Genomic DNA, 24439 nt, shown 5'->3' with positions numbered 1-24439 from the left:
GAAGTATCAACCATCCCAATCATCGTGTCAATCACCGGTATGGTACCAAACACTCTACATAGCAGGCTAGCAGCAATATGTCTCCTAGAGAACACCAATCCTGAACACCTGTACGATAGTCAGAGATTTCCTCGACCGACAGTAACACCAGACGTTACAACCACCCTGTGTTCTTGGTAGCACTACTCGTCACGTCTTATATTATTTCCCCCAATCAGGGAGAAATAATATAAGAGTAAAAACAACAATAATAATAATCGCTGGAAGAATCACTGCGCCTAACATTTGGGACACCGTGTGCTAGTGGATTCCCCAACCAGCTCTTCACTCCACTCCCAAGCTTCTTGTTCTTCCTTCGAAGCTACTCCTTCTGCTGTAGGATTAACTGCAAACCCTTTCTGGAGTAATTAACTGTTAGTCCGTTTTGGGGTAGGATTAACTGCTAACCCTCCAGGGTAGGATAATTTTCAGACCCTTCGGGGTAGGATTAAAGTGCAAACCTCTTCCTGGGCAGGATCCTTCAGAGTTGGCCCCCTGAATACTTAATGTGGGACAGGGCTTTCACACCCCTGCTCACTACCAAGCAGTGCTCCGCTTCACAGGCTCCTAGTCCTGCATTCTTTCTTTTTCGCTGGGTGGGGATTGGGTGGACTCCCTAACCCAGGAGTTCTCTCTCTCTCTCTCTCTCTCTCTCTCTCTCTCTCTCTCTCTCTCTCTCTCTCTCTCTCTCTCTCTTTCTCTCTCTGTCTAGTGGAGGATGCTCTTTCTTTCCCCTATTGTTACTCTCACTTTTTTCCTGTCTCGTCCACTCAATTTTTAAATTTATTTTATTATTATTATTATTTCATTTTAATATTTTTTTAACTTGGCCTCTGTCAGGAAGCTCAGGCGACCCTGGCAGAGACCAGCTCAAGTATAATGGGCAGCCTGGCTCACCTCCCAGTGGTGGTGGTGAGCCAGGCTGCCTGTTTTTTTTTTTCTAGCTTTTGTCGTTGTCTGCATTCCATCACAGAGTACATAAGGCACAGATGTGGAAAACCAGCGGTGGCGCCTAACCCCCAAACACTAGTCTGCGTGGGTAGCACAGTGGTAGCGTCACCATCTTCCCCACACCAGGTGGAAAAGGCCCAGGTTCGAATCCCGTCGATGACGCGAGGAACTTTAATGGGCCTTTTTCACTCCGTGGCTGAGTTAGTCGGTCTCAGGCGTAGATAGCACGGTTTCCTCCCAGAATCTGGGGTTTTTAGTTCAATAAAACAGACAAATTGATGATAGAACGCAGGCAATTAACAGACATAAGACAGAGCACGGCAGATGAATTTAATTATTCGGGTGGCCTAAAAATAATAGTTTGGTTTTTTGGGGTTTTTTTGACTCCAAACTCTCTGCCACTATGCTACAGTTTAAAGGTCGCTTCCTCCCGTATCATAAGCTCCATCTAGTTCAGTCCCTGGATGCTGACTTGTTTAAAATCATAGATGACAAAAAGTATAGACGACTCATCCTAGCTCTTGCACGCGGTCTGCACAACTGATTTCAGTTCGTTTCGGCTGGGCAAGAATCTCACAGAAAACCGAACTCAAGGAAACTCTTTTGTTATCGCAATTTATATTATTTTTAGTTATTTATTTTATATTTTTATTGTATTAGTTTTCCTTCCAAGTTAATATTACTGCTATATATATATATATATATATATATATATATTTTTTTTTTTTTTTTTTTTCAAAATACGTGTATGTTTTAAAATTTTTTGTATACGGTGACCTTTTATTATTCTCCCTGGCTTGCGAACTCCTCCGGAGTACAAACAGAAAATTTATTATTTCTTATATTTTATTGTACTCCATAAATACTCAGTTGTACTGAATGTACCAAATGTGTGTTTTGTGAAAAATTGCAATTGCGGATAGAATCTGATGAAACCATCAAAGTTGCCTCGAACAAAAAGATTCAGTCATTTTTTTGTACCTCTTCACGGAATCATTCATATTAACAGAGAGAGAGAGAGAGAGAGAGAGAGAGAGAGAGAGAGAGAGAGAGAGAGAGAGAGAGAGGTGCTTTTAGAAAAAAATTCGCTCTGAGTGAAGTGCGCTCGCAGACCTGAATGAACATGTACAGATTGAGGTGGGGTCGGTTGGATTAGTGCCAGGGCAAATCGAGCCAGGAGCCGTTATGTAAACTCTGTGGTGAGGGTGGTTTGTCTATCTGCGGGAGGGGATAGACCGACACGGGCAGAATTGTGGTAGCCCTTCACGCTGACCTCCGCTCCAGAAGAAGTTTCCGTTTTCTTGGACGCAATCCGAACTGGAACCCATTTCAAACTGATCCCAGTTAAGATTAGTCACCACGGCGCCACGGAGAGGTCAAAACGAAAGTGTTTCTTCGGTGCGCAGCGTCGAGAATAGCGAACAAAGTTCAGTCGTTTTTGGAAACACAAAGTGCGAATCCCGAAATTTGCACTTTGCGTTTCCACCCCTCTCATTTTCTGTCGAGGCGGTGCTTTTGGCAGCTGCGAAGGAGAAAGTTTGGAAAGTGTCCACAGTGCACAAAACGTATCTGGGGAGGGGAGGGGGGGCTCAGCCATTACGCCGCAGAGAGCGCGAGAACTCGCTGCGAAAGTGGAGTTATCCTCTCACTGCAACCCCCATCCCCCATTCGAAACGATGCGGTTTGCGTTGTGCTTCTGAGAATCGCCTCTTCTAGCACTTCTCGCAATGCGGGTCAAGGAGGGAGAAACGCCTTGCTACGATCAACGACTACTCTTCTAAAGCGGATGGGCATCTACGCCCCCTTCATCCTAACTGGGTTTCCCCCATTAAATAGACGCAGTTCATTAAATGTTACATTGTTCTTTCTGCCTTCAGTGAAGTTTTCAATTTAAAAAGAAAATTGAATTCTAAATTGGTTTCGTAGCCCGATGCAGTCCAAGGTGGCCAAGAGCAGCGTCTACATTTTCTTGTTTGTTGGTAGCCACTTACATCTCGATTTAGAACCGCACGCGTAATACTTTCACCGAACTGGGACCATCTCTTCAACAGACAGAAATGTTCCATAAAATTGGCACTCTTCCATTCCACTGATGCTCTCTGGTTAATTTTGACAAGCAATACGACTTTGCCCTCCTCTCGTGTCCGTGTTTCCATTGTGCACGAATTCCCCGGCAAGGAAATTGTCATCCTCTATTTAAAAATTCAACCGTGGCCGAGTGCTCAATTGAAGCCGAGTAGAGAGTTAAAGCAATGAACTTCTTCTTACAGTTGAAATTTCAAAAATGAAACCTCGCCTCATAATTGCAATCCATACATTTAAATTACAACTGAAAAGTTTTGGGAATGCAAATTAATTTAGAATTTCCAAAAATTTCATTTTCTATAGAAGAAAATGAATCGGAACTTTAAAGTACTCGTAGAGCCACGTGGATTCAGACCTACAATTTATTTGTTAGAATTTCAACCTTCCGAATCATTTCAAGAAAAGCATTCTGAGTTCATTTGGCAGGTTGAAATTGTTAGCAAGAAACTCCCGTTGCAATCATTCCAAATAGCTCTTTAACGTTCTGGTAAGTGGTTCTCGCTCTTTAGAGGATCACATTCAGGTTGGAGAACAGGACGGTCTTGGATATTGTAAACGGTTTTCTTGCCCCCCTGTTCCTCCACCTTATCGGCCAATATTGAAGACTCGTGAACTGTCGGACACAGCCACCCGGCGCAGATGTCGTACTGGTAAACGCATATATGGGTGTCAGGACTGCAAAGACTGGAAGTATCGAATGCAGAGACCTCGGTTTCTGGCGCCTAAAAGCTGATTATTTCTGGACATCGTGACATGCATCACTCCGGGGTCCTTGGCAATGGATTTTCTGTAGTTTCTGGTGGTATTGATTAGCTGGTCTTGGATAGCGAGCATGAATCCGCCGGTCTCGGGAAAGAATGTCCTGCTGGTGAGCCACGCGCTGGAAGCCTTTCTATCTGTGTAATCTTGATGGAGGTCGTCGTAGTACCTATCATGGAGTACTTCTTCGCCCGTCTTTCTGTCTTCGTTTCTTCCGTCTGTGTGGACGAGGTCTCCTCGTTGAGGTTGATCAGGGTGTGCAGCTTGTCTGTCTTCTTTATGTCCTGATAGATGGCGCTGCGTTTTTCGTTGTTCGATGAGGTGGTATCAAACCCCTTTCTCCTTTCCGGGTTGTGATTATTATTACTAAGCAGAAACTAACCACTTGGCAATTCTGACTTTAGGGTTTGATATACAAAATTAGCAAAAATGAACTCAACTGGCACGAGATCTATAATACCTTTATTAACAACAACAACAACAACAACAACACGGAAATAACAAATTGGCACGATACAATAAATGCTATACTCGGCCAGCTTATACCTCAAGATGATCCTACCACAGACTCTTTGGATCAGCTTAAAATCAGAACAGATAACTTACCGAATCACTTTCCTGAAGAAAGAAATGTGCGGAAATTTGCCTTTAGCCAGCAGGTGGTTGATTGGTGGAACAGACTTCCATCTGTTGTTGTGGAAGCTGACGGCTTAAATAAATTTAAGAATGAGTTGGACAGGCATTTGGAGTGAGCAGATGGGTGAAATGAAATGGGAAGGTTTTTTTTTTGGCTGATGCTGCATAAGCTCGCTTTTTTTGCATCGTATACCTCTGCTAATGCTAACTGTTAATAGGATACGGATCCAATCCTCACCAACACTAATTTTTGCTTTTTTGGAAAAGAAGAAACATGCTCTCATATATTGTATTACTACAACAGTTATTCTCATTCAAGAAATAGTTTATGGAATTTGGCGGTATGTTTTCTGAAGGTTGTTGTTTTAGGAGCATCGGGTACTTAGGCCATGTGGCTCCTTGTATACTGTCTGTAAATTGCGCGTGTTCTGAGATCGATTTTTTTTTTTTTTATTATTATTATCTTTATTTCTCCTAGGAGAGACCCGGTTACAGCCATTGACTAGGGGGTGTAGATATTTTCTGGTTGCTGGATGAAAAATTCGAGTTTCCGTGAGAAAAATCCACGCTACCCTCGCTTGAGACCGACTAACTCAGCCACGTTGTGCAAAAAGGCCCTTAAAAATTCTCTGCTGGATTAACTAGATTCGAACCCAGGCCCTTCCGTCTGGCGCAGCAAGGATGATGCCTACGTGCACTGCGGCACCCACAGAAGCCCATAAGTTTTGGAAATTAGATCTCCTAAACATAAACATATGACCATCAGCCTAGTGGTATTTGCCATACATACGAGGTTCAGTCCAACAACTTTCTAAAACCCCCTGTTTCACGTGTACCCCTATTGTTTGGGATACTTCTCCCCTCGTAAATTTACTTCGTACAGCTGTACGTTATTGTACTCTAACAGGAGAGCACGCCTCGCGGTCCTCTTAAAAACTTCTCGGTTAAATCGTATTGGCCTGACCTCCCCGCTAGCCTGATCTGTCCCAGACCCCTTTCTGTTCCTTCCGGTGCTGAACTTAATAAACACGTCGCCGGTTAACGGCTTTTGCTCTCATTTTAACTTCGCTTCGTAAGCGAGTAATCGCCGCACCGAGGGGAGCGGGGGGAGGAAATCAATCGGTAAAAGGGCTCGTTTCACGATCCAGGCAGAGGAGATCCCAATCGCGTGACTTTTCCCATGCCAATGCGGGGGTTTCCTCCGGGATTCCTCCGCACTACAAATTGTCCTCCTCACAACGGATGCAGTCGAAATACACACGCACACACGCTTGGGGGAGAGGAGAAGTTAGAGGCCGTCCCCATCGTCAATCGTGGTCCGCGAGAGGGTCATTCACACGTAACACTAAATTTTCGATCGTCGACGAAGAAATAAAACGAAGCCGAAGAAAGTCTCCAACCCCCCCCTCTCCCTTCCCCAGTGTCATGTGGGCGGTAGCGAAATGTCCTCGTGACAGTGAGAGCTGATTTTCTTCGAGACCGCCATTTCTTTTCGGTCAATTCACGTGACATCCCCAGTGAGGTCACTTGCGGCGAAGTCAACGGATGATGACACTCCCGCCCACCACAGAAACGGGGTGAGTGTGCTGACGACTTGGGGGTGTTAAAAAAGACGCGCTATTATTATTATTATTATTAGTGCAGCAACCACAACGAATTGGCCCCCTGCTCGGACACGACACGACACGACACGGTGCTGCTTCTGTTTTTAAGTAGCCGAAGTGTCGCTGCGTTTTTGTGGCGTGGGTGTTCGGTTACGACTCCGTAGCCAGCAGAGCGCGCTGACGAAGCCCCAACAAACTGAGGCGGTCCACTAACCTCTTCTTTCTTTCTTCTTCTTTTCAGGTCTTCCCTGGAAGCTGCAACCGAGCTGCAACGAGGGATGTGGCGGCCACTAATCATTCCTGGAGACTTCCGGCGTTCCCTCTTCACCAGATGGCGCTGTCGTACACAGGTGCTCGCTCGTTTGCCACCGATGACTCTGCGAAACCGCGTTGTGCCCGAGTGACGGGGCGGGGGTTGGAGAATTGCCCCTACCTGTGACGTTTTGCGTATCACGAAGCAATAATACCCCCTCTGGGTTCGTTGTCAAAAGCGAGTCTTTCGCGTGTGTGGTCCCTCAAAATTTAAAACTTCAAAATTTTTCCGCGGCGAAGAAATTGAGAAGACGAGTCTGGCGGCACTCTCCGGTCCAACGCCAACGCAGATTTCTCCGCTTTGGAATTTCAAAGGAAGCACGCGCACCACCGCACTTGTAACGTACGGCGACGACTACGGAGCGAGACTGGACGTTCCGTGCTCCCAAGAAGGCTTCACCCAATCGGGATCGACTTGGTCACCGCAGCACGCATTTGGCTCACCTCGAGTTCTTCCTGCGGAAGGAACCCCTCCCCCCTGTGTCTCTCGGGACGACGGCTGCCTTGGCGAGGTCCAAACGACGAGGAACTGCATTGTGAGCGAGTGGATTAGCGCGGAAGGGTTTTCTGTGTGGTGTCAGTTTGAGGCCGTGTGCTTCGGCTCGGCCTTGCCTATTCAGCGCTCCCATCGTCCCGCTCGCCGTGAATCCCTTGCCACCCACTAAACCCAACAAGTGTGCATTCGAGAGGAACCCTGCGAGGGACCTGCCACTTCCACCGCAGATGACACCACTTTCCCGCTTGTTTCGATTGAGCTTCGACCGGGGCAGCAGCAGAAGAAGAAGAAGAAGAAGGCGATGCAGAATCCACGAAGTGAGACCGAGCAGTGAAAGAGTGGCGAGGAGGCGCGCGAGGCTGCATGGAAACGGCGATGGAATGCGGACTCAACTTCCCGTTTGCTTGGCTAACGGGGATGTTGTAATCGCGGAAGTGTTCCGCCTGCCTGAGCTAGTACCAGTATTAGCGACGCATTCCAGGAACAGACGGACGGCGCGGACGGCCCCTCGCCTCTGTCACGTGATCACTTGAAAAACAGAATTTTTTGTTATCGCGCGATGTGTGCGTGCGTCTGTTTGTGTGTGTGTGTGTGTTTGTGTGTACATAAAGATTGCCATACAAAGTCACTGGCCTGTACATACTTTCTAACACTGTACCTGCTCCACTTGGCCCATTTAATAAAGTCATTGTACTAACTCGACGCACTCGACGCCTAAACGTTCTCATTCACTCTCACTTTCCTCACCACCGAAATGGCACTTTTTGAAATATTCAGTTTGAACTTTACCGAACTCTCCGCCTCGACCACAATGCCTGGAAATTCCTACAACGATCTATAACGCGCTGCCCAAAAGTAAACTTCACGAAATCGAGTCTTCTGTTACTTCGCAAAATTTTTGTATTTTGTATTTATGCCTCCCGATTCTTCCGTCTTCTGAATTTTACTCATTCCCTTCGGGGGTTTATACGCTTCTATCGCGGGGCCTCTTTTCTCTAAGATGTCTAGTTGGCAAACTTTACACTATCTAAACCGTTCTTCGATTAGCACCCCTCACCAATCTGGTTGGTCTTCTCCGAGAAGTTCTTCCTACCAGTTCTACGTCTATTTTCAAGTGTACAACTATTCTAAATACGATCTCCCTATTCTAAATACGGTCTTGTACCAAAAGATGATGACATCCTTTTCCTCTCCTTTGTCCACATCACAGACAGCACACCATGGCCTTTCCTGTCCGAATGCCAGGAAAGCCCATGGTATACTGTCTGTGATGTCACCTAAATAAAAAAAGGCCTTTCTTTTTAAAAAAATATGTCCATTCAATTTTTTTTTTTTTTTTTTTTAAGAGTCAGCATATTTCTCGAAGTGTGCGGTTTGATTTTCTTATAATTTAAGCACGATGTTAATTAATCTTTAGTGTACGTAAAGGTACGATACAATGTACCCAACACGGCGTGCTGCCAGGGGTTTCACGTGGATAGTAATATAATAAGTTATAGTAAGAAGATAATAACAAGATAATAACGCTGGTAATTATTAATAATAACAATGATTATAACTAAATATCAAAATTGAATCAATCAAATCCAGGGACAACTACACGTGTGAACCACTCCTCCATACATCTAGATTACAGATTGAGTTTTTCACAGTTCAGAGATAGATTTTACAGTTCAAATTCGTCCCCCTACCGGGTGGAGAACAGATCACATGCTTTTGTTAAGATCCTTCTTCTGTACTGCTTGTCGCAGGCAAACCGGTACAGATCAATGAACAGCGATTGAATAGTCGTCAACATTTGTGCGCGAAGAAATCTTTCAGTCACGTGCAGTCTCACATGGGTCGAGCGCAACTGTGGCTTTGCTTTCGGCGAAGGAGGAGGAGGAACTCTCCAGCGGATCACATCCCAGATGTTCGAGGCGGAGATCTTTCCCGTGAGCATTTTCGCAATGAAGGTGAGGCGTCTCCGTTCCATCTTCACTGGCAATCGTTTCAGCCAGAGAGCCGTGGCCATCGCTGTAGTTCGCTGCTGTAGAGGTAACTGAGACTTCCATGTGGCCCATTTGAGTAACGACTGCATATAGTGCTTTAGCCTAGTTTCGGTCGCAGAACCCCAAATTTCTGCTCCGTACAGGATGCGTTGGAAGATGTCGGTCTGGATGTACCTCTCGGTAGTGCCTGGGTTTATGACGTACAGAAGGTGCTCTTTCCCCATCCAGCGATTTCAGCTTATTTGAAGGCGTAGATGTTCAAGTTGGAAGTTGAACAGTAACTTTGTGTCAAAGATCACTCCGAGGTCACGATGCTTTATAACACTTTTAATGATTTTCCATCATGTGTTGGAATGCCAAACCTTCATCTGCTTACCTTGTTTTCGAAATCCTTTGAGAGAAGCTGAGAGAAATGCGTGACCAATAACCTCGGCAGAACAACTAGCGATTGAGAAGGGCTTTGTTCAAGGAAAACGTGATTCAAAATGCGTTTTCGATACATTCTGTTTTCCACAAATACGTTAAAGTCGGCATCCAACTCTTGGACAAGTGGAAGCATCTGAGGTGGCAGAAAACGATGTGAAAGGCGGAGTCAGTTTTATGGGAGCACAGCTTTGAACCTGCTGGCGGAACACTCATGTAGCGCGCATCCCAGAAGGACGGTGTGAAAATTTGGCCGATAAGTAGTTTAAGTGTGGCAACGAGCCTGCTTGTGTTGAAGGAAGTTTGTTTGAAAAATCAAAAAGAAATTTCCTTTTACGCTTCCTAAATTCTCTCTGAATCAGTCAAATAACTGAATGCATCCACCTGAAAGGACAGAATTCCTGGGATACCTGGTTCCTGGGCAACGCCACGCTGTCACCGCTCTCGCTAGTGGACGAACCCACCACTTGGCAGGTATATAGGTACACTGCATTCACGTAGACAGTAATTCGATGTCGGTATGGATAAACGTAGTGAGTTATCCAACTTTGAAAGAGGGATGATAGTGGGTGCCTGGGTCACTTTATCGCGGAGGTGGTACAGAAATTGCACTGTCCTCTTTCGACAGTATCAAGAGTGTATCGGTAAGACGCCATATGCGGAATAATATCACATCGTGGATAGAGCTGTGGGCGGATAAGGGTGGTGGATAAACGCGGCCGTCGACAGTAGCATGAAACGTTGTATGGACGACAGTTTCTCTCCAGGGAGACCCTGGAACATTTTCATTTCATTTATTGAGTAAAGCGACCCCTAGCCAAAAAAAAAAAAAAAAAAAAAACCTGGCAAATCCGCCATACATATAGAAATAGTATAGTACAGCATACAATTATTTACAATACAAATTTCACATTCGAATCATTACAAATCAACTGTACTGTGCAATGGTCATACCCTCAGCTACAGCACAACAACCTGGCAAGTAGGCTACAGCAGGAACCAATGAAGAGACACTGTCCACAGCTGAGCACAAGCATCACATCCTGATCATCGCCGGTTTTTTCCAAAAGACAAAGAGTTCAACGAACAGCCATCTACCAGCAGCCAGAGAGCTCAACAGAAGTTACTCATATTAACCAGCAAAACCAAGCTGGAAAAAGGTCTTATTGCAGGATCAAATCCAAGAAAAACAACTAAGGCTTCTTGCCAACTGCGTTGGCAGGAGCAGAAGTGGACACCCACCCATTAAGGAGACAGAGTACCAACATCCTGTCTACCTCTGAAAAGAATTTTTTCTGTTCCTATATAAAAAATAACATACTGTTCCATGTAAAAAAGAGGGTACAGTCCACCTATTCATCCATTATTCAACCTTAACTCTTCCAATTGCAAAAGTGTATTCCTTCTCACGAAAATAGAATTTGCAAAATTTTGAAAGGCAATAAAATTTTCCCTTGTTTTAATAAGTAATGGCTCAATCCCATCCACCAGACGAGTTACAAATTATCAACATTATTCAGCAAATTCAGACACAACATCTGCATATTCCAAACAATTAAACACTATGGTGGTGACCACACATGCAGTGGCATCTTGCTAGGATTCCAAGACTTCGGTTTAGCAAAAAATGATCCGTGACCTGTTAGTAAGAATGTACAACGTAGATTTGGTACCAAATTGGTTTAATATGATTCACACCATGAACACAAGGGAAAATGTTGAATGTTATTCTACCTTTTTTCCGAACAATTCCATCTATTTTGCCATTTTTTAAAGGGGGTCCCAAATCGTCTTCTTTTCGTTTCTCAAGTCATTTAAAGTGAGACCCTGGAACGCCAGACTGAGGTTCGATAACACACCATTGACACAAAAACGGCTTTATAGATCTGAGTCAATGCTTTGTTCTTTAGCCCGAGTCAGCCCTACTAATATGTCTGATCATAGCGGTATACTTTTGAACCTTGGTAGCAAGATATTTTAGGTGCGGAAAGAAGGTCAATTTGGAATCGAGATAGAGACCAAGGTATTTGATCTCCTCATGCAGACGTATGGGGACGCCACCTATTTTTTTGATGATAGGAGTCTTCTAATTTGTAGTTTACCTTTCAGGAAGATAGACTTGGTTTTCTCCCCAGAGATAGAGATAGAGATAGATGGTGAGTGGAGGCCCAGTCCTGCAGCCAAAGCAAAGTTGATTGTGGTTTCCAGTGTCGTTCTTGTATCCGCGTGGGCTACGAGGACCAGGTTGTCCGCAAAGGGAAGAGGGTAGACACCGCTGAGGTTCATCCCTAGGAGTTTGTCCAGAACGATGGATCTGATAAATGGAGCCCTGGGGCAGCCAGGGGAAGCACTTCTTGTAATGATCTGGAACTTTGTGGTAACTTGGATTTTCCTCTCAGTGAGATAAGATTTGATGCAGCTATAGAGGTTAGATGGAAGTTTGGCCTGCTGGAGCCTCCTATGGCAACGACTAGCTGTCGAAGGCTCCAGCAAAATCGACCACGACAGCCAGAGAGTACAGGTAACCCTCGTATAACACGGTAGTTTGGTTCCTACAAAATGTCGTATAATGCGAAACCGTGTTATACGAGACTAAGGACCAGTACAAAAAGGGGTGTTACGTTCCAAAAGCTAATAAAAATACGCTATTTTTTTTATAACTATCGGAAACTTAATTTTTATAGTAGTAATAGCTTAATATTTTAACTTTATTTTTATAATAGTAGTAACTTAAATAGTAATAACTGAACAAACGTCTTACCTTACAAACTGTGATACTTATATGTCGGATAATGTGCGTTCAATTAATTTTCTTCCTCTTCATCGCTACTAAACACAATCTCTTCTGCAGCATCTACATTTCGTGTACCTTCTGCTTTCTTTAAAAGTCACCAACTGCACCCTTCGAAGTCACAATTATTTTTTATGGTCTCAAACAAGCACAAATTCAATACGACAGAACGTAACCAGGATCTCCCAGTAAATTACAACGGACCCCCGCTTTTAATGATACGTGAAAACCCGAAGAATATTTTCCACTTACCAAAAGAAAAATAAATTTACGCTTACGTACATGGCTTAATTAATACGTACTGTAATATGTACATACTAATTGATATTTCTGTTCACTCACTTTTTTTTTTTGGGTGTAAAATTTAAAACAGTAATGAGTTTCTGAAAATTTATTTATTATTGTTATTAACCATATGGTGCAAAGAAGCCTGAGGCTTATGCTGCACCAGCCGAAAAAAATTAAAAATAATAAAATAAAATAAATCTCGCTTCACATTGAAAGAGAGAGAGAGAGAGAGAGAGAGAGAGAGAGAGAGAGAGAGAGAGAGGAATCACCAAGAAAGACAAGAATGATGATATCCCGCTCAGGACCCTGGGTTTGCCGAGTCCAGATGCGAGTCCCTATGTTTTTTTAATACGATTCAATACAGTATTTGATGGAAGGGGAAACACATTTCACCACAATAACGCGAAAACCCACGGAAATTCAGCTATCGGTAAAATAATAAATGCGAGAAGATCGAGTTTGCCACCCGTTTAAAATTGATTACACTAACAGAAAAAACCAATAAACCGGAAAGTGCAAATTGTTTTTGTTTTATGGTGGTGACCTCCAGAAATGTGCTTTAGAAAAATACCAAAAGGCGATAACGACTAACGAGTCAACAGCAGGGTTTTGCCAGCACAAAAGCTCAAAAATACCGTGTTATGGGTGATTTCCAGCAATTCTCAAACCGTGTTAGAGCGAAACCGTGTTGTAGAAGTGCCGTGTTATATGGGGGTTGCCTGTACTTGTAATTTGTCTCCGTGGCGTAGGTGATTAACTTGTTGAATGGCATCTTCGGTAGAGGATCCAGTCTTGAAGCCAAACTGCTGTGGTGAGGTGAGTTGCTCAAGAGAGTTGAGCAACGCAACAGAGTCAGATATGCGGTAAAGAAGAAGTCTTTCCAGAAGTTTAGACAGAACTGAGAGGAGAGCTATGGGTCTGTAGCATTTTGGGAACTGCAAGTTTTTTGTCGGGACTCTTTTGGATCAGCTTGATGGAGGCCACTTTCTAGGCAGAGGGGAAGGCACCTTCAGCGAGGCATCTATTTAATACACCAAGGAGTTTGTTGAGATAAATTTCAGCCATCTTCTTCACAACATCCACCTCAAGGAGGTCACAACCAGGAGTTTTACCTTCCTTGATTTTTGCCGGTGCCATGTTTAGCTCTGTCGAGGTAAATGGTTTCTCGGCATCACTTGTTTCATAAGATTCGCGTCCTTCTCTAATGAGATGCTGTTCCTGCAGCAGGAGGCCTGCATGCCCAGGAAAGAGAGCGTCCAGGATATTATTTAAGGAGTCCTCACAGGAGTAAGTGTATGTACCATCTGGTTTAACAGTAGTAAGTACTTCGCCTCTGGGGTGCTTGTTCATCACAATACCACACGGGTTAGAATTTCCGGTAGTTTCGAGAAGTGCCTGCCACGAGGCCTTCTTACATCCTCTAATTTCAGTGGTGTATGAGTTCCTAAGGATGCGTTAAGCTTCTCTTGCAGCCTCAGTTTCACGGGGTGGCTGAAGAACTCGGGCTCTTTGGAAATTCTTGCTGGCCTGGTGGATCTTCACTCTGAGAGCTTGCAGATTAGAATTACACCACGGAACGGAACAGCGGCATGGTTTCCTTTTAGGGATAGAGATCCCACAAGCTCTTCTGATGGATCTTGTAAGTTGCAGTACACAGTCCTCCAATGAGTGGTTGTTAGATGATGCAGTATCTTCTTTAAGTATCCTGATCAGCTGGTCCTTGAACCAACTCCAGTCTGCGGTCTTAATGTTGTATCGGATGACATCCAGGGAAGATGGTGGCAAGTGTTCCACAGAGAGTGAACAATAGAGAACGTGATAGCTCTGTGATCCGAGGTCTTCCAAGCTTCGTAAACAGACCAGTTGATGAACTTGCAGGCTATGTTTAGCGTGGCCAAGGTGACGTCAATAGTGCTTTCCCAGAGGGGACCGCTGAATGTGGACAGGTGACCGAGTCTATTTAGGACTCGCAATCCAGAGGCTAAAATGAAATCTTCTAAGCATTTACCATTTCTAGCACTGGTCCGGCCCAGAGTTAAGCTCTGCCATAGGATGGAGCGGCAGTTGGCATCCATGTGTATCAGCAGTCGCCCATTTGGGAGGAGGTCAAGTGCAGTCTGTATTATTTCTATGCTCTAATGATGTCCTCATCAGGGCGACTGTACACAGATAGGAGGTGAAGTGTACACAATGCTGTTGAGAGTTGGGCACAAGCACTGATGGAAGTGCAGAGTGGAGTTATTCTTCTGGCAAAAATTTCAGGGTTCCTGATGAGAATGGCAGACGGGAGAGCAACGTAGTGGATAGTATAGGGTCAGGCGCCACCGGTGATTTCCCACATCCGTACTGTATATACTCTTTGATGGAATGCAGAACTACTGCAAAGCCAGAAAAAGTGTAATGTCTGGTTTATGTAGTATTGTGCTGTTCTGTTGTGTCTCTGGCTGCTTGGCCGCAGGGTCCTTATTGGGACCCTACGTTGCCCTCCACAACCACTGGGAGGTGAGCCAGGCTGCCCATCATACTCTTGCTGGCCTCTGCCTGAGCTTCCTGACAGAGGTCACAAAAAAAAAAAAAAAAAAAAAAAAAAAATTTTTTTTTTTTTTTTGAAGAGAGCATATGGGGGAGTAAAAAGTAGAATAGGTCAGAATGTGAGGAACAGTAGTTGGAGTGGACCAATAAGGAAGGCAGTCCACTCTTAAGTTAGGCAAAGGTAGGGGATGGAAAAGGGAGTTGAAAGTCACCAGAGCAGGTGCTGCTGTGTGAGAGCCCTGCTCTCTCTGAATATCCTGCACTCTGAGGAGTTCTAACATGAATCCTACCCTTATTGGCTTAGCAGGCAACTTGCCTTTGAAATCCTGCAGCCAGAGTGCTTTATCCTACCCCATTCGGGGTTCGCATGGCTGACACGTTATTCTGTTCTGTCCTGAGTTCTGCAAGTGTAGTTCTTCTAGAATTGAATACAGCCTGGCCGTAGCGTGTTAAGGCTAGGTATGTTGCCTCTTGTAGTAAAGTTGACTTTTGATTGCGAGGGTTTCCTTGTATCTTTGTGAGGAATTGAAGTCTGGCGTTGTCGTAAGTGAGACACTCGTACATAAGGTATTCACAGGACTCCTCTTCACCACAGTGGCAATATGGGCAATTTTCTATACCCATGGCTGTCAGTTTTTGCTGAAACGGTCCATGGCGAGTACCAGGGAGGAGGTACTCGCCATGGACCGTTTAGGGAATAAACTCGACATTCCTGGTGATTGCCCCTTTCGGCGTCGTATCCCATGTTTCATGGAAGACGTTTTGTAGGGGGTATTTTTTTTTTTTTTTTTTTTTATTTACGTACATTTTTATTACATTTATACAAATATACATCGAGACAAACACTTTCTATTTACAACCTTCGTATTCTGCGTAAAAAACAATTTTAATTATACAGCTTCACTTGCAAGCGCAATAAAAGATATACTAAAGTATGCGGATGTACTTGTTTTGGGTAGCACCTTGACGTTTAGTCGAACACCACCTTAGAAAATCTGTGTTGAGAAAGTAGCTCTGATGTCTACACTTCACAGCGATCAACACCCGGTCAATCAGTGCCAATTTCTTCGCATGAGGAGTTGTGCCTGCTTCTATCATTGCAGTGCTGCTGCACCAATTTGTCGTCCAGTGGAAGGAGTGCAATACCAAAGGACAGGAGCCCTCAGGCTGCCCAACCCGAGGGGGAAAAATAATAAATAATAATAAATAAATAAAAAATTCTATGTAAAAAAAAAATTCTATGTATAGTTAATACCATTATATACATTCTATATTATTACTAATTTAAGAACAACATTTATTTTCTAAGTTAACAGTCGTAAGGTAGAAATATAATTTCATGAATACATCAGTCTACTGTTGTCCACTTCTACAATTAGTAAACAAGGTGCGTCTTCTTTTAAACACCTTCTCAGAAAAGGATTGGAATGCTGCAAAGTTCTTGGCATCTTGAATCAAAATATCGAGGTTGTCAGTCCTAATAGTTGAATGCTGTTAAATAGTTCTTGTCTGAAGTCGTCATAAGCCGGGCAATAAAGCAGAACAATCTTCTACTGCCCCCACAGAAACACAAAGGGTCAGGTTCAAGTCCAAATTTACACAATTTATCCCGCAGTGAACCATGTCCAGTTATTAAATATGACATTGTCATTGAAGGATAAAACCATCCCATAACTTTCTTATTTACAGCAAACGTTGCGTCTTCACTGAACTCCCTGGTAGTGAGTCCTGTTTCACTGGATTGCCATCTGTATTTCCACTTCTCAGTGAATTTTGTCCAAAGATTCATTTTTTCCTTCCGAATGTCCGTGGCCGGATTACTTGCAATGTCGAGGATTTGAGTTGCCAAACCTTTCTTTAAGTTAGAAATCATGCCTTGGTAACCTGAGATCACTTGTAATGCATTGGTTGATGTTGTTCTGCAGCATCTGTGTGTTACAAATATCCTCTTTCTGTGTAATGATAAAAGATAAAAGTTTGGCCTTCACAGTGACGTGAGTAACCCTAGGAAACCATATGGCAGCCGCATATACTACAATTGGCAAAAATATAGCCTTATAGTATAATGCCAAAGTTTTGCGCTTTATACCCCATTCAGCTCTTGAGAGCCCAATCATATTGGCAGTAAACTTGTTAATCTTTTCAGCTAAGTTCTTTACGTGGGGGATAAAAGAAAATTTATCATCGATTAAGAGACCAAGATATTTATTTTGAGAAAATAAGGAGGAATTTGGACATTGTTGATATGAAGTTTAGGAGGTCTGTTATAATCCAGTTTATTGTTGAAGATCATCATTTTAGTTTTCATCTCAGGAATTTTTAATTTGTTTATTCAGCAAATCATCCAGGATTTCTTTCCCATGTGTTTCTAGCAAAAGTCTTGACCTGCCTAGTATGCATAGCACTAAACCGTCGGCATATGCTTAGGTGGTATGCAATTTTTCTTCTTTCCTGTTTAGGGTCATTTGCATGTTCCAACTCAGATTCAACAAATGCGTTGGGATTTCCTTCTTCATGCGCTGGAAGAGACCCCTCTTGACAACTTCCAGATAAATAGGTAGGTATCCTGCAGTGACTTGTAATGCAGGAGTGCTGACAGTACAGCATGCCCTGGTAACCGATAGTAACATAAATCTTTGAATGAATTCAAGCTTGCGCTTGTTCCTTTCCAGATTTACCTTTTCATACCAGATGGAGGCTTTGTAGCACACAGTTCGGACACATACTACCCTTTATTTATGTTGTGTATACATGTTCAAACGTAAGTTTTCTACCTCTTGTAGATACACCGATGAGCCAAAACATTATGACCACCGAGCGGTTATGGAGTGCAGGTGAACTACGGCGCGTGCTCGGGTCGGGACACGGTATAAAAATATCTGATACTGAGCTCCGTTAATCAGTGTTACTCTTGTTCTTCAGATGGGAAAGGCAGCGGACTTAAGCGAGTTTGACAAAGGCCAAATTGTAATGGCCAGACGACTGGGTCAGACCATATCCGAAACGGCACGGCTTATAGGGTGCTCACAGTCAGCCGTGGTCAGTACCTACCGAAAGTGGTCCAAGGAGGGAAAACCCACGAGGTATTGGACGACCATGGCTCATCGATGCTCGAGGTGAGCGAAGGCTCTCCCGGATGGTAACAGAAGGGCGACTGTGGCGCAAGTCGCCGGTGATTGGAATGCTGATGACGGGAGTAATTTATCACAACACAGTACATCGAACCCTGCAGAAAATGGGGCTGCGTAGCCGCTAGCTTCTCTGAGTGCCCATGCTAACCACGGTTCACCGGCGACAGCGCCTACAATGGGCACGCGAGCGTAGAAACTGGACTTTGAGTGATTGGAAGAAGGTCGTCGAATGTGATATCAAAATTATTTTTTGCATCCAGTTCCTTTGTGACCACATCATATATCCAATCAAGTTGGTCAGACAAGACTTCCCCTTGACAAATCCATGCTGTGTCCGAGCTATAAATGAAGTGTTGTCTAGATCAGTGTTTCTCAATCTTTTTACTCTCGTGGCACATTTTCCAAAGAAGAAAAATTTCGCGGCACACCTACGTAGTCATAGAAGAAGAAATTTCTAAATTTCGCAGCACACTTGGAAAATTTTGCGGCACACTAATGTGACGCGGCACACCCTTTGAGAAACACTGGTCTAGATGATCCTGCAGTGCTTCTTTAACCAGTGCCTCCATTATTTCCCCTGAAACAAATTAAACTAACAGGTCTGTAATTAATCGTGGCACCCTTCGATCCTTCTTTGTGAATTGGGGATACATTTGCCCATCTCCAGTCCGTGGGACCCTCCCCTGAGTCCAAGGATGCTCTCATAATTATGGCTAAGGGTTTGCTCACTCTCTTTGCCACCTCCTTTAATATAACTGGACAGAACATACCTGCCCAAGGTGCCTTTCTTATGTTTAACTTCAACAATTTCTCCTCCACTTTACTCTCAGTTATTACAAAATAATTTAACTCCCCGTTAGAATTTGATAAACATCTGGCCCTGTCCTCATGTGTGAATATAGATTATTATTATTATTAGCTATATGGTGCAAGGAAACCTGAGGTTTATGCTGAACCTGCCAAAAAAAAAAAAATCCCGCGTTACCCAGGGGGGGGGGAGAGAGAGAGAGAGAGAGAGAGAGAGAGAGAAGTAGAAGGAAATCACGAAGAAAGCAAGAAAGAGAAGAATGATGATAACCAGCTCAGGACCCTGGGATTGCCAAGCCCATACTCACCAGATGTGAGTCCCTGAGGCAAAATACTCATTCAAGTTTATCAGCTACCTGAGCAGGATCATCAACAGTTGACCCATCAATACCAAGTGGACCAATCTGATTCATCCCCTTCCTTCTAGAGTTTACATAAGTAAAGAACTCTTTGCTGTTTTTCTTTGCATCCCTTGCCAAGGATTTCTCGTAATCTGCCTTCGCCTGCCTAACCTCCTTTGTAATTTGGTTGCATATCAACTTGTATCTATCATAGGCTTCTGTGTCGTGTGTTAATTTGTAAGTATCCCATGCATTTTTCTTCTCTGCCATATGCCTCATTAGTTCATCTGACATCCAATTTGGCCTAAACCTTGAACAATATTTCTTAGTTGGTATATAAAGCCTACTAGCTTCCAAGATAAGTTCTTTGAATGCTTCCCATTTTGAATTTGCTGTTGGTAACATCATCAGTTGGTCCCACTGTATAGAATTTAAATACTGTCTCAGATCATCGTAATCGCCTTTATGAAAGCAATACCCCTTCGCTTTACCCCTAATGGTAGTTACCTCTTTGAGTAAATTCCACTTCAGCACACTGTGATCACTGCCACCTAGTGGTTCCTTTATCTGCAGATTCTTAATGCATGAAGAATCACTGCTGATAATCAAATCAAGAGTATTCCTCCCTCTAGTTGCCTCCCGAACATGCTGATGTAGAAAACAATCATCCAATAAATCCACAAAAGCCCTGCTAGTGTGTGAGTAACCAGCCCCCAAATTCCAGTCAATATCTGGGAAATTAAAATCCCCCATTATAAGACTCTCTGATTAACTGGCCCACTCTTATTTCTCTGTACAATTGCTCATTATACTGATCATATTCATTAGACCTACAACACACTCCTACTCTCATTTTTTCTTTCCCAGTGTTTATGTCACACTAAACAGACTCAACATTGCTTTGTCCACCAACATCAGTTGGATGCACTCCGTTAGATTTTATGTTTCTTAACTAGCAACATAATCCCTCCTCCCTTCCTGTCCTGTCTATCCTTTCTGTGCAAATTATTCTCCCCAAATCCCAATTCTGCATCCCTTATATCTGAGTGACAGACACCACGTCTCTGATATCCCAACAATATCCGCCTTTGATGTCTTAACCGGCACTTCAACCTGGTTAATGACGAAGATGTTTTGTGATAGCTTTAAACCGTGCCTTCAGAATAGTATTTATTTATTTGTTTTTAACACATAATATACACAACAGGCGTACACCCAGGTAAAGTGTATAACAGAACAGAAAATACAAAGATTCTACATTAACATGTAAGCAAATAAAAAAATATTTAATCATAACTTTCGCGTTGAACTCAACTGAGAATTAGCCATATTTCCTGTCCACACCCATATCCAGATCATATTGTTCATAAGAGTTCTTTGAACGAGTTCCTGGATGTCTCTAACTTACATTTACTGATATGCAATGTCGTCTTCTGTATTGTAATCACCGCCGGAACGTGAAGATCAATATGGCATAAAAGATCAGGAAGGTAGGTTGAACCAGTGAGAGATGATACAACCGTTTCAGATCGAGAACAGTTCGCAAAGTTTCCAAAGATTGAAGCTTGAAGTAGGAACTGGGATTTATGTAGAAGATTCGGTGGTAAAACATGGGATTACGTCTGGAAAGATAGTGGATGAATTTTATTTGTAGCGATTCAATTTTCTGATCAAAATGATCACTACTTGTTCCACATGCCACATATCTTTGACTTTCTCGTGTTGGGCCACTAAGTAGATCAGGCAGGCAGCTCTTTCCTTCCTGCCTGTGTCTGGTCTGTTGTGCGGGATCGTCTTGTCCGTTGTCATGGCGCCGTCCCAGTATAGCCTGTGAGTAGAGGGCTCTAGCCCGGCCTGACATTCGTACTTGTAATACTATTACTGTTATTACTAGCCATATAGTGCAAGGAAGCCTGAGAGTTATGCTACACCAGCCAAAAAAAAAAAAATTCCGAGTCACCCTGATAAAATAAAATCTTCAACTCTCCCCCTTTTTTGGCAATGGGAAATTGTGGGAGCGAAGAGAGAGAGAGACAGAGAAAACAAGAATCAGAAGTAGAAGGGAATCACCAAGAAACTTGAAGAATGATGATATCCAGCTGAGGACCCTGGGTGTGCCAAGCTCATACTCAACAGATGTGAGCCACTGGGGTTCCGGTTAAATTTGTTGTTGTACTTCTTCTTATTATTATTGTTATTATTATTATCATTATTTATTATTATTATTATCTTCTTCTTCTTCTTCTTCTTATTATTATTATTATTTATTTATTTGTGACTGATATCCACAAAAAGTTCGCTTCCTTGCTATTTGGCCTAATATTGAAGATAGATAGTTATAATGCTCCCCCCCACCCCAATTTATCTTGTAAAGTTCTTGAGTTTAAGTTGCAAACAGGACAGGCAAATTCTCGAATCTGAAGAATAAGAGAACAGAGAATAACTTTGGAAAATAAAATCTCCAAGTGGTTTTGGAAAATAAAATAAAATCTTCAACTCTCCCCCCCTTTTGTGGCAATGGGAAATTGTGGGAGCGAAGTTAAAAAATATGTAATTAATGATATTGAAATTTCGCAAGATTATTTAATGAAAAAACTTTCGAGCCTACAGACCAGTAAGGCTCCTGGAGTTGATGGAATATACCTTATAATCTTAAGGGAGGCGGCAAGCGAGTGCATTGAGGCTAATTATGCGAGCATCCCTAGACTCTGGGGAGATTCCCTTGGATTGGAAAAGTGCAAATGTATCTCCCATACATAAGGGTGGCTGTAAAAGTGAAGTTGGAAATTATCGACCTGTCAGTCTGACTTCAGTAGTAGGGAAAATCATGGAGGCAATGATCAAGGGTGGAATTCAGGATCATTTGGATCGAATTGAAATTCTCAAGGATACTCAGCATGGTTTTGTAAAGGGAAAATCATGTTTAACAAATCTGGTTCGCTATTTCGAAAGGGTCACTCACGAGCTGGATTTAGGGAATAATTTCGACATTGTTTATTTAGATTTCAGCAAAGCTTTTCACTCAGTCCCACATGAGCGGTTGCTTTATAAGCTGGAACAGGTTGGAATCACTGGGAAAATCCTTAGATGGATAGAAGGATGGCTTCAGGGCAGGAGGCAGAGGGTTGTGATAAATGGCTGTTCCTCAGATTGGGTTGATTTAATAAGGGGGGTTCCCCAAGGATCAGTATTAGGGCCACTGTTGTTTTTAATTTTCATAAACGACATCGATGAAGGGATAGAGGGCGTGATGTCAAAATTTGCAGATCATGTTAAAATTGGTAGAGTAGTTAATGATCAATCACTGTCAAGCTGAGCTTCTTCAGAGAGACCTAGATAGACTTCAGGAATGGTAAGAAAAATGGCAGCTGTGCTTTAATCCAACAAAGTGTAAGGTATTACACCTGGGAAACAGTAATCCCAAAATAACTTATTCACTTGGTTGGAGTTCAACTAAACCCAGTACTGGAGGAAAGGGACTTGGGTGTTACGATACGGTCAGACATGAAATTCTGTGAGTATTGTAAACAGGTTGCAAGGAAGGCCCATGGTGTCCTATCGATGATCTATCGAACTTTTGCAAGTAGAGATAGGGACGTGATAATCCCATTATATAAGGCTTATGTTAGACCACACTTGGAATACGGTGTTCAAGTATGGAGACCGCACCTAAAGAAAGACATCGAGCTTCTTGAAAGGGTGCAAAGAAGGGTAACTCGCCTGGTGAGATCGGCAAAAGGGCGTCCTTATTGAAGAAAGACTTCGAATATGTGGGTTGCAGAGTTTGGACACCTTAGAGGAGATTTGAATGAGGTGTTTAAGGCTCTGAGAGGCATCAGTAAAATGAATGAGGACAAAATTTTCAAGATTATAAATGATGCTAGAACTAGGGGACATAAATTCAAGTTACGGGGGGAAATGTTTAGATTGGATTGCAGGAAGTTTTATTTTAGCCAGCGAGTTATAAATTGATTGAATGGGTTGCCTGCATGGGTGGTAGAGGGTGACAGTTTGGGGAAATTCAAAGGTCATCTGGATAGTACCTTCGGGTGAGGGAAGTGCATAGGATGATAGATTTAATTTCCTTTTTTTTTTATTAATGGTTATTATTTATTTATTTTATTATTTTTTTTATCATTGTTTTATTCGGGTTTTTTTTTTTTTTTTTTTTTTGGCTGGTGCAGCATAAGCCATAGGCTTTCTTGCACCATGCGGCCATTACTAATAGTAATACATCGAGGGTTGCCGAATGGTATGAAAGGATAAACGCACATTTTAAAGCCGTAATTGTGGCACTTAGACCGCGAGTGACTCACGGGTCGGCAACCCGTCCCTGATCAAGGAAAGGAGCGCACTCGAAAAGACAGAGAAAAATAAATCCATTAAAATTTCTCGGTCCCACGCCACGTGTGCCAAGAATAGAGCGTTCAGTGTTGATTCTTTCCCAACGAGACTCCAGAAACCACGAAAGCGTGGGCAGGAATAATAGCCGCATTTTACTTATTTAATTTTATTTTATTTTATTCCTTTTTTGTTTTGGTAAGGCACACGTTCTGATGGTTATAGTGAAAAGTGTGGGATTCTGCGCAATCTTCGAAATGCGAGTGTGGTTCGAGCAGCGTTGAAGAACTCTTTCGCCGCGCGCGAGGGACTGTTCGTTGGAATGTTTGTTTCTGCGAAGAACGATGACGAACGACCCCTTTGCACCGGGATGATCGCCCAAGGTTAATGAATGTGCGGAGGAATCGGAGCCACTCGCCGTTAGAAGCGGCCAAAAAATGAATGAATGTCTGAGGACGAGGATAAACTTAACCTCGCCAAGACTTTCCAGAAGAGCCTCGCGCGGTTAAAAATACCGTTCGGAGAAAGTGTAACAGGTCGCGCTGACTGAGCTCCTTCCACCGCCGGGGGGGGGGTTTCCACATGACTGTTTCTGGCGCGGCAGGGTGGGCCCTTTCCGGGTCACGAGATCGAGAAAGAAAAAAAGGATGAAGGGCGCTCCACTTCCTGCCAATACGGGTTACTCCGATGGGAGTCAGAATTAAGTGCACGTGCCTCTTTCTTCTCCACAAGGACTTCTTCGCACTTCCCCGCCTTCCTTTTTTCCAGTGCGTAGCAGCTCACTGACTTCAACCTTTTTTCACCTTTCAGGATTCTCTTCCAGGATTTCCTAAGAAAAGCTCGAGAACAGTGGCAATGCCCGAATTCCATCCACCCACCCACCGTCCCCTCCGTACTTTAAATACTTCGTCC

General features: G+C 43.3%; 1 protein-coding gene across 3 annotated transcripts in view; it reads left to right on the top strand.

Moving 5' to 3' along the window:
- Positions 1-24439, top strand: part of LOC150087606 (uncharacterized) — a 128931-nt gene that overhangs the window by 50754 nt on the left and 53738 nt on the right. The window contains exon 2 of one of the 3 annotated variants that reach the window (XM_090369164.1): positions 6316-7579. The exons of the other annotated variants lie outside the window; for them this stretch is intronic. The gene's annotated coding sequence lies outside the window, so the exon portion shown is untranslated. Of the gene's footprint in view, positions 1-6315; positions 7580-24439 lie in introns of those variants that run through there. 3 annotated transcript variants of the gene reach the window in all.

This window comes from Mastigoproctus giganteus, chromosome 3 (genome assembly GCF_048544385.1).
Source record: "Mastigoproctus giganteus isolate SK-2022 chromosome 3, ASM4854438v1, whole genome shotgun sequence".
Classification (NCBI taxonomy): Eukaryota; Metazoa; Arthropoda; class Arachnida; order Uropygi; family Thelyphonidae; genus Mastigoproctus; species Mastigoproctus giganteus.
Note: the sequence above shows the minus strand (reverse complement) of the source record. Positions and strands in the feature narration are given on the sequence as shown.